Here is an 11493-nt window from a genome sequence, read left to right on the forward strand (position 1 = left end):
ACAATAGGTCTGGTTCTCATTGCTTTTGATGCCAACTCAGAAAAGAAATATCAGGGTTGAACACTGAGCCATCAGAAATGTCCTTGGAAACGTGTTTGGACTGGTTCTTTCACTAGTTAAAAATATCAGGCTCATTCTGGAAAAAGAGAAAAATAAAATAGTGCATCCTCCCCACCCCCAACTCTGACAAATTCTATAGCTATATCAGATTAGAATTCATGCCTTACATTAAAATTTTTAAATTGAGGTGACAGACTAATTGCCACTTTTATAATTTTAGAAAGCTCATTTCATTTCAAATATGTTTTGGCAGGCAAAACTATCTGGAGCATAGAACAACATGGTCAGTTTCCTCCATCTTAAAATACAAACCTGCCTTAACTCTACTTATCCCCTCACTGCCTTCTTCCCTTCAAAGCAAGACTTCTTTCAAGAAATCTGTTATTCTCCCCTTTCTATTCACCTCTCAACTTGTAGCAACTTGTCGTTCTTTGCCACGACTGCATGAAAGTCACCAATCCTAGCCCTGCCCAATACCAGGAACACTTGGAGCCATTTGTCACCTGGTCTACGAGCTCCTTACAACTCCTCCTCTGCTTTCTGGGACACCCCTCACTGTGGCTGCCGTCACTCCTGGTTCTCCTCTTACTCCACTAAGCACACCTCCCTTTACTGACAATTCTCCTTCTGCTCTCTCTTTACATGTCTGCTCCCCAAGGTCATCCTCAGCCCTTGTGTTTCTAATTCGAACACATTCATGCTGGTGAGTTCAAATGGGTCCACAGCCTCAACCACAGCCCAGGGTTTTTTCTTCCCTCCAGTCCCCTTCCCCACCTTTATGCAACTGGAACACACCTTAAGACATACAGTGTTGGTTTTCACATAATAGATGCAAGGTAAGGACTGAGGATGGATGGACGAATGGATGGATGGATGGATGGACATATTTGATATGCAGAAGAAGGTGTTTTGTTCTTAACTCTGCTAGGGGATCAAAGGGCTGGGTTTCCTGAAGAGAAGCCTGGATTACATTCATTCTTTCAAATGCAGTATCTCCTAGCTACCCTGTGAAGTCAATATTATCTTTATCCTCAGTTAAATCTATGCAGACACTGGGTGGATGAATGTTTCAAATCTAGGCCTTTCTGATTATTAAATTTATGTTGTTGCTCAGTCATATGGTAACTCCATTCTTAAATTTTTGAGGAACCACCATAATGTTTTCCATAGTGGCTGTACCAGTTTACATTCCCACCGGCAGTGAATGAGGGTTCCTTCTTATCCACAACCTCTCTAACTCTTGGTATCACTTTTCTTTTGACATCCAAACAGGTATGAAGTGGTATTATACAGCTGTACACTCGAAACTTATATACTTTTATTAATCAATATCACCCCAATAAATTTAATAAAAACAAATATAAAATAAAAACAAGCAAAAACAAACATCAAGAAATTTAAAAATTGTAAAAAAGCGCCTTTTTATCTTAGAAAAGTGAGAAAGGGGAATGAATTTTCACAATTGACTAAAAAAGTGGTGAATATGTGGACAGAAAGATAAAGAATACTTTATCCCATACATATTTCTTTTATGGATAGTTTTAAGGCTAGAAGTAATTCAGAATTTAAACCGAAATATATATTTAACAAAATAATATATCAGAAAAAAATCTGTTGTTTGCTGCTATATTACATTGCCCCACAAAAAAAGGGAGGGAACTATTCTTTCTCACTTTTAAAGAGAATACCCTGGAAGGTTTGCCACCCCCAAGTCTCCATGGCACCAGAGGGTGAGGCTACGTGAAGGGCCTGGCATGATCTAGCGAGAGCAGTGCAGCTGCAGGAAGGAGACAGCTCTGCAGCAGAGGCAGCTAAGCAGGGCTGGGGTGCTGGGTGGCCTACAGGGGGAGAGAAGTTGGTTCTATCTCAGAAGTATCTAGGTGACCAAAGACAGAGAAGTTCAGCCATACCTGGACTAGGAAGTCACGTCTTAACCTACTAGACAAGACTCCCTGGGGATTCCAAGATATCATCACAGGAGGACTGTTCTGGGGACCTGGAGTCCCACATGAGTTTGAAGCAAAACTCAGGGAAAAAAAAGTTTGCCACACAAAGTTTTGCCTTGGAAAAGAGTGGCTCTGGAAGAGGTCATGAAATTTATATGACTAGAAATATCAGTATAATTTTCTTGCTTTATTGAAATAAATAAATCATGTTTTAGAAAGTGATGACTCCTCTCTTTTCAGCTTCAGTGTTTAATTTTGTAAGTACCCTTTCCAGGATGGTGAGAGGAAACACAACTGAGAAGCTATTAAGATGTTATCAGACGTTATCAATTCATGACACAAAAGTATGTCACATACGTGAGTGAGAAGGATAGCCTGAAATAATTACAAATAGATTTTTGCTCACAGAAAGGTCAAAACAAGCTCTCTTAATATATAGCCTCTTTTTACTGTAAAGTTGAATAAGTGAAAGGGATTAATTCATGGTCTGAAAACACATCCCAGCGGTGCTCATGGGACAGTATCTCAATAGACATCTGGAGAAGCCACTGATTAATTAATAGACTAATTAATCAGACAGCTGTACTCTTAGGAGAGAATTTAATTGTTTGGATTAATAACCCTACTAATTAATCCTAAAAATCAACAACCTTACAGTTGAGAAAAGGCTTATTTTTCTAAAGACTCATCTGTATGATAAATATCCTTCCCAAATACGCCCTGGCTAACCAGACCATGGCATCCTAGGTGCTCAAAGCCATCAAGAATCCAGGTGAGCCCAGCTGGTGTTGCTCAGTGGTTGAGCATTGACCTATGAACCAGGAGGTTACAGTTTGATTGCCTGTCAGGACACAAGCCCAGGTTGTGGGCTCAATCCCCAGTAGAGGACTTGCATCATTGATATTTCTATCTCTCTCATTATTGACGTTTATATATAACTCTCTCTCTCTCTCCCTTCCTCTCTGAAATTAATGAAAATATTCTTTTTTTAAAAAAAATTCAGGTGCATTTTCAGCTAGGTCACCACTCCTACTCCTCATGATGTAGTACCATGAGCTATTCTGGCATAAAGGGGAAAGTCCGCAGATTGGGGTTTATTTGAAATTTGAAGCAGGTGACACCAAAAAGTAAGCCATTTCCTAAAAATAAAGCTCTGAATGATTTAAAGAAAGATCACCACCAGCTGGTGTGATTGGTCCATGTGACATTTTTCAAAATAAAATAAAAGTAGACATACCCCTCTTCCATATGACCCTTTGTATTAATTTTTAAAGTTATGTTAAGTTTAAAACTTGACAATCCTATATAATAAAAGGCTAATTTGCAAATTGTCCCCTCTATTGGGAGTTCCACTGGGAGTTCAACCAGGGGGTGGGGCCAGACAACCACCCTCGGCCCCTCCCCCCGGCCAGCCCAGCCTGATCAGCCTAATCAGGCGGGCGGACCCCACCCATGCACAAATTCATGCACCGGGCCTCTAGTATTTTATAAGCAAGTTTACAGTACTGACTGTACTGAGATAAAGATGCAGTCATGGACCAGTAAGCAAAGAGGGAAAGGTTAATGAAGATAAAAGAAATTCCAAAATAATCCAATTTTCTAGATAATTTTTAGTTACTTTTACATGCCCTTGAGTATCTTACTTCTATGAGCACTTGGAAAACATAGAAGGAATTATAGCTAAACACATAATGTAAACAGGAACATCCCAAATACATCCCAATTACTTCAAAATCCCTGGCCAGCAAAATCTACATTGCTATAGGTCTATACCACATTCATCTTTGTTTTAATAATAAAATAATAAGAATAACATTGAGTTGTGTATAGGGAAGTTATTATCATTATTTTTCATATGAAAAAACTGAGGCATGGGGAGGATGGATATCTTGCCTACACATTAAAATTGAGTAGTGCAACCACTACAAAAGGTAGGGTGGGAAGTGGGCACCTTCATCCTTAGGGAGGCAGAATAATAAGGGGATGAAGGCTGCACTGAATTAGAATCTAGGCTCTGCTGGTTCAATCTTGGAAAAGTTATTCTTAGCTGCAAACTATTAAAGGGGGAAAAATACTACCTACCTCATAGGGTTGATGTGAGGATTAAGTTACATAATGTGTATAAAGCTTTTTGCACTGTGTTAATAATAGTTACGCCTATCATTGTTATTATTATGAAAAGCAGATCTCATGTTCTCTTAGTATATTGGGAATGTTCATGGTGGGCTGTTTGAGGTGGAGTAAGTTTCAGAGCTAAATCTAGTCTGAAGATATATTACGCCGTGGTCTTAACAGGTAGAGCAAATTCTAAGGTAGTTATCCTACCATACAAAATTAATATCTTCACCAAGCTTATCTTCTATAGTTTTAGAAAGTACAAAAAGTTCTGTTTTCCAGTTGGGGTGGGAGAAAGGATGTATTAAGTGAATAAGTATTCTGGTAAACAGAGCTGTCACATTTCAAGGTTCACACACATCGCCAAATTTTAAGAAAAACATTGACCAATACTTAACACAAACGGCACTGAAGTTACTTCAGTTTTCCTATGAGGCTGCAGAAGGTAGTTCATCCTCTTGAATTACCTGAACACCAGAAGACTGAATCCCAGTTTTCTTCATGTGGCCAAAGTTCACAGACAAGACAGTTAGTGACAATTTCTGATTTACTTCTTGTTAGTGAAGAGTGGTTAGAGTTATCTTTGCAGAGATACAGCGGCAGTCTCTACACTTCCCCCTGCTCCATCCTCCTGCCTAGCATCTTTCTCCTTTCACTACTCAAAAGAACTGGCCTTCATCATAACTATATGAAATTTGTCTATACACCTTAAAGCGTAAATAGCTATTTACCAATACCTGTCTTTGTAACATAATGGACTAGATGAAAACTTGTAGAATAAACTCAGTCTCAGTGATCTCTGCTGCTCAGAACTTGGCAGAATTAAAATCAATGTCATCCTTAAACGTCTTTATAATCTCACTGAACCGCCAATCTTCTCTGCCACCAAAAACTTTCTACAAGAGTTGTTGATGAAAAGGAGAGTATTGCATTGTCCTCTTTCTTCTCTTACCTAACCTCTGACCAAGTCTTAACAAGTAAAGAAATGAGCAAAAGATGAGCAAGGGAGGGGAGGAGAAATAAGATCAAAGTGCTCAGAGGTCGTGCACAAACGAACTAATTAAGGCTAGGAGATGGCAGCACTCATGCTTGCACTGTACTCTTTGGCTCCTGTTGCTTTTTTCTTTACTTTCTTGGGGATGAGTCTGCAAAAGGTCTAAGTAGACCTTTTACAATGGATGTGTTCTCTAAGTCTTCAGACCTGGAGAAGGAAAGGAAGTAATTACGGAAAGCATGATGGAGTCAGACACTGATTCATGATTTTGCAATTTTAATTTTTTGAAATCCATGTTCAAGTCATGTCAGTGTCTGTGAGAAATCTTCCAAAACAGGCAGCCTGAACAGTGGTACATTCAGCCAACTGCACATGCCTGGTACCCAGCCCCTCTGTACAAAGCTGGGGTGTTAGCTACTATTTCAAGCATATTAACTCTAAAGAACACACCAGATTTATTGACTAAACATTTTTAGGAACTAATACAGGCTTTATTAAATTGATAACTTTGTGAATAGAAGGCTTATCTTAGTCTACCAACATAAAGGAGGTTCGCCACCCTTCTCCTTAGCTCCCCTGTCCTTTAGGTTCAACATCTTGATTATACATTTGTTTTAATATTTATTTGTATGTTGTCTGCCTCTCCACTAGACTGTAGGCTATGTTAGGACAAGGAGCCAGGTCTGTTTTATTTGCTACTCTAAATCCAGATAGTGTCCTAGTGCATGATATGAAGTAGGCTCTCAATGTTCAATAAAATGAATGAATGAATGAGTGAGTGAATGGGAAATGCATGGGATTTCAGTTTTGAACCCAAAGTTCTGGTGTGACCTGGCAAAGTTACTCTCATCTACCACAACTTCTTTCCCTGTCAAATGAACACAAACACAAAAACACCACACACGCCTGGGTCATAGCCTAGGACTTTATTACATAATTTTTTAAAAAAATAAACCCTCCAGACTAAAGGATATTATAAGCCTCATCTGGCTTCAGGAGTCTATTATTACATTTCTGCTTGAAGGAGGTTCAAGACCTCAACCTTCAATGGATGTTACAGATCCTGAACACAGCATGAGAAAAACAAATCATGGTAACAGCTGTTACAGCCATCTATGAATGCCTACTATATGCCAGGTACCAGGCTGGCCACCTCACATATGTTCTCTCACTATTCCGTAAGCAACCTTTCACTACAGATATCATTATCTCTGCTTTACAAATGCATGTTGCCCAATTCTTCACAGCTATAACTAAAGTTTATAATCATTAATGTCACTTAGTACCAACGGTGGTGGATATTATTAACACATGGACCCAATCTTTTAGAAGCTTAGAGTTTATTTGATAAAAAATTACAAAAGAGGTAACTTCTGTTTGCTCTATTCATTGTGACAAGAATATATATCTCAGCAACCTTGGACCTGAGTGAGGGCAAGGACTTTATGAATCAGAGAAGAGGGAGGGCAGACATCCATGGGACCAAAGTGTTTGGGGACCAGGGGAGTGGTGATGGACCTGGTAGGTTGAGTAGGTCCAGAGTGAGGAAGAAGCCTAGAATGTGGATGGGAAAGGAATTGAATAGAACTTTAATATCTGGATTTCATTATTTAAATCATCAGGAACCACGCTTCCGTTTGGGGATGTGCTGGCATCTTCACTTGTGTGCCTCCTCCTCTGGGAAGTCTTCCCTGAACCCCTGAGAACATATCAGGTGCCCTTCCTCTGTTCCCATGGAGACCTGGCACCCCTTTCCTAGCACTAACCCTACACTATTATAGCTGCCTCTTCATTTGCATGGTGGGAGAAAAACATTTTCCCTTTAAACAAGAACAAAAGAAAGCCACTGGGGAAATCAAACAATTCCTATCAGCCAAGGTAGGGCTTTGTTTAGGGCATAACTAACATCTCCTTGAACATAAAAGGTGAGGCACTACAGAGCCTAAAGAGAGAGCAAGACTCTCCTACCTCCAGTCCTAACCCTGGCTTTTCCCAAGCCCCTACGGCGGCCCCTCCCCCCAGGCTGGAGAAACTGGAGACAGAAGAGCAGCTTGCAGGCCGAACCCCAGAGCCTTCCTCCGAGGTGGCTCAGGGATTCTGAGCTTCCTGCTCCTGGAACAAGTGCTGCCCTGGGTGGGAAAGGGGGCCTCTAAATATGGGTGCCGCATGCTTGTCACAGCCTGTCATTTTCCAAAATTGTTACAGGGATCCTTATCCCCTTATTCTAAAGTCAAATTAGTAAGAATCTCCTATTTCTGCTTAATAAAAATCCCCTTTTCTATGAAAAGTGAGCAACACATTCCCCAGGTATATGACTGAATTGAATATGTGCTAGAATGCTGATTGCTATACTGTGAGCTGTAAAATGTAAGCTGGTCACAAAGAATGTGTCCAAAACATTGCATTAAAGTGTCACTCTGTGAGCTCAAATAGACTTCTGATTACTGAATTTTGTTCTTGGTAAAGAAAAATTAAAAAGAAAAAAAAGACAACTGTAAAATCAAACAGTGGCTGACCCCTCCTATGGGGTGTGACGCCCTTCTGTCCAGCAAACACTGAGCTCTGTCCAGCACTGGGCCCACGCCGGGCCCACGCCAGGCCCAAACCAGGCCCAAACCAGGCACAAGACAGGCACAAGACAGGCACAAACCAGGCACAAGACAGGCATAGGACAGCCAAGTACTCCATTCATTGAAGGAGCTCACGTTCTACTGAGTTACTAGTACACCGTCCCTGAGGAATGTTAAAGAAATAGAATCCCCCCCCCCCCGTCCCCCCACAGTTCATATGTGGAAATAGCTAAGGGCCATTTAAGAGATAAGTGCAATCTCCCTCTCTTGGAAAATCCTAACGAAATATTTAGGACCATTAAGCCATCACAGTTCTGGCTCTGACTTCAAATAAACAGGATAAATAAACCCTCCCTTCTCTGCATTTTTAATTTAGCAAAGCCTTTATACACCCTCTCAGAGCAAGCGAATCTCACATTTGCATCTTATTTGAAATGTGCTGGCATTTTGCTTGATTTTTTAACTGCAGTTTGGCAGCCCTGAACCGTCTATTTGGAGATGGAAGCAGTATCTGCTCTGAGTTTCTAATTCCAGGCCCATATACACATGCATATGTATGCACACATGTAAAGTACCTCTGATGAATATATTATTGCTGGGATTAGCCAAGGGTAGGGGCCCGAGACAACGGCAGGTCAGTATCCAGTAACATCACTAGGTCTCATTTACTGAGCTCTGTGTTTTAGACACTGGAATTTATTTTATTTTTTTAAATTAAATCTTTATTGTTCATATTATTACAGCTGTTCCTCTTTTTCCCCCCATAGCTCCCCTCCACCCAGTTCCCACCCCACCCTCTGCCCTTACCTCCCACCCCACTGTCCTCATCCATAGGTGTACAATTTTTTTCCAGTCTCTTCCCACACCCCCACAACCCTTTTCCCCCCGAGATTAGTCAGTCCACTCCCTTTCTATGCCCCTGATTCTATTATATTCACCAGTTCATTCTGTTCATCAGATTATTTATTCACTTGATTTTTAGATTCATTTGTTGATAGATGTGTATTTGTTGTTCATAATTTGTATCTTTACCTTTTTCTTCTTCTTCCTCTTCTTAAAGGATACCTTTTAGCATTTCATATAATACTGGTTTGGTGGTGATGAACTCCTTTAGCTTTTTCTTTTCTGTGAAGCTCTTTATCTGACATTCAATTCTGAATGATAGCTTTGCTGGGTAAAGTAATCTTGGTTGTAGGTTCTTGCTATTCATCACTGAATATTTCTTGCCACTCCCTTCTGGCCTGCATAGTTTCTGTTGAGAAATCAGCTGACAGTCGTATGGGTACTCCCTTGTAGGTAACTGACTTTCTTTCTCTTGCTGCTTTTTAGATTCTCTCTTTGTCTTTTGCTCTTGGCATTTTAATTATTATGTGTCTTGGTGTGGTCCTCTTTGGATTTCTTTTGTTTGGGGTTCTCTGCACTTCCTGGACTTGTAAGTTTATTTTTTTCACCAGGTAGGGGAAGTTTTCTGTCATTATTTCTTCAAATAGGTTTTCAATATCTTGCTCTCTCTCTTCTTCTGGCACCCCCATAATTTGGATGTTGGTACGCTTGAAGTTGTCCCAGAGGCGCCTTACACTATCTTCATATTTTTGGATTCTTTTTTCTTTTTGTTTTTCCAGTTGGGTGATTTTTGCTTCTTCATATCTCAAATCTTTGACTTGATTCTTGCGATCCTCTAGTCTGCTTTTGGAACTCTGTATAATATTCTTTATTTCAGTCAGTGTATACTTAATTTCTAGTTGGGCCTTGTTCATATCCTCAAGGGTCTCACTAGATTTCTTGAGGGTCTCACTAAATTTACTGGCAGTTTCTAGAAAATTCTTGAAAAACCTTATAAGTTTGGTTTTGAACTCTATATCCAGTCATTTGCTTTCCTCCATTTCTGCATTTGTGACCTGTTTCTTTGTCTCCACATTTTTTATGCTTCCCTGTGTTGATAGAATGGCTTTCTGTGCTAGGTGTCCTATAGGGCCCAGTGGCTCAGCCTCCCCAATTACCTGAGGTGGACACTCTTGGTGCACCCCTTTGTGGGCTTTGTGCACAGTCTTGTGCACAGTCTTGGTTTCTCGGAAAACACATATTTTTCTAGACACTTGCATTTATAGCATATTTAATTATCAGAGCACTAATAACAATTGCTAATATCTACTTGGCACTTTCCCTGTGCCTAGCTTTATTTTCAGAATTGTTATACTGTATATGTCAAACAATGCCTTGATTATTGTAGGTATCAGTGGGAGGAATTGACCTCCAGGCCAATTGGCTGTGAGAATCAGCTGTGTCTGCAGTGGGATAACTTCTGTGCTGGAGACACCCTTCTAGGGCAAGACTTGCTTCAGTGGGGCTTTGGTGCTCACTGAGTCTTCCCCCTGAGTGTGTCCCTTATGGATCTGAGGAGTTGTAATCTAGATGGTCCCACTCTGACCACTGGGTACACTGGCTCTTGGATCTCTAAGGAGGTGCTAATTTAGCCTCTTCCTGAGGCTACCCAGCAGGAGCTATGGAAAGATCTGCAGATTCCTCTTCTTTGTTTGGGATTTGGAGGTGCCCAGATGAGTCCCAGCTGTGAAGCAATGCAAGCTGCTGTGGGGCCTTGGGCCTTCTTTTGGAAGTTCTGGGTCTCTCTGACCCAGCTGCAGTTTGTTAGGTAATTTTCAGATTGCAAAGGTCTAGGCCTTTCATATGCAAAAGCCTCTGTGCACAGCTTGGGTGGGGCGGGGTCTCAGGGAATCAACAGGGTGGAGCAAACAGCTATGGAAGATACTCAGTCCTGCCCTAAGAGGCCCCGGTCTCAGTGTCCAGCAGTAATCGCTGCAAGCACCTCTGAGAGAAAGCCTCCCTCGAGTTTCGACCGATGCCAGACAGTCCAGTTTTTCCCCGTATGAGTCTGGGTCCCCAGAGGCTCGCCCGGAACTGGAGTTCAGACCAATCAGGAGCTTGAGACTCCCTCCCAGTTGAGAAAGACAACCGTGTTCTCAGCTGCCAGTCCTTTCCAAGTGTGCCTCCGTACCTCTGCACTTTACTTCTGCACCTCCTCTGAGTCTCAGTGTGCTTTTCTCTTTCCTTCTAGTTGTAGAATTTCCACTCAGCCAGCCTTCCTGTGGTTCTGGATGATGTCCGTTTTGTCTTTTAGTTGCATTTTTGAAGTGGTTGTGTGAGGCAGCAATTTCTGGTGTTTACCTATGCCGCCATCTTGGTTTCTCGGAAAACACATTTTTCTAGACACTTGCATTTATAGCATATTTAATTATCAGAGCACTAATAACAATTGCTAATATCTACTTGGCACTTTCCCTGTGCCTGGCTTTATTTTCAGAATTGTTATACTGTATATGTCAAGTCATTTATACTCTCATAGCTTTACGCTGTGGCAGCTCTGAAATTCATACCCAGGTAGTTGGGCACCAAAGTCTAGGCTTGTAACTGATACACTTAACTTCCCTTCTAAGAAGTGTGACTGTTACCCCAGGCACAGATGAGAACTAGGGGACTTGGAGAGACTGACTAGCTGGCCCAAGTTCACACAGTGCACAATCGGCCAAGGCAGGCACAGACCCAGGTCATGTGGCTCCAGCTCCCAAACCTTTATGTCTCGTGGTATAATGGCCACACTAGATGTATCTCCATGGCATATGTGAGAAAGGAAAGCTTGGTCTTAGAGAAGCAGAGGTGGAGAAAAGTGGGAAATGTTCAAAGTATGAGAATCATATTATCAAAGTCCTTATAGATTGACTGACCGGATAAGTTACTGCCCAAATTTTTCAAAGTGCAATGGGTGCTGTTAATACTAATGCCATGATAACAG

Source organism: Myotis nattereri, assembly GCF_964212035.1.
Source record: "Myotis nattereri genome assembly, chromosome: 6".
NCBI lineage: Eukaryota > Metazoa > Chordata > Mammalia > Chiroptera > Vespertilionidae > Myotis > Myotis nattereri.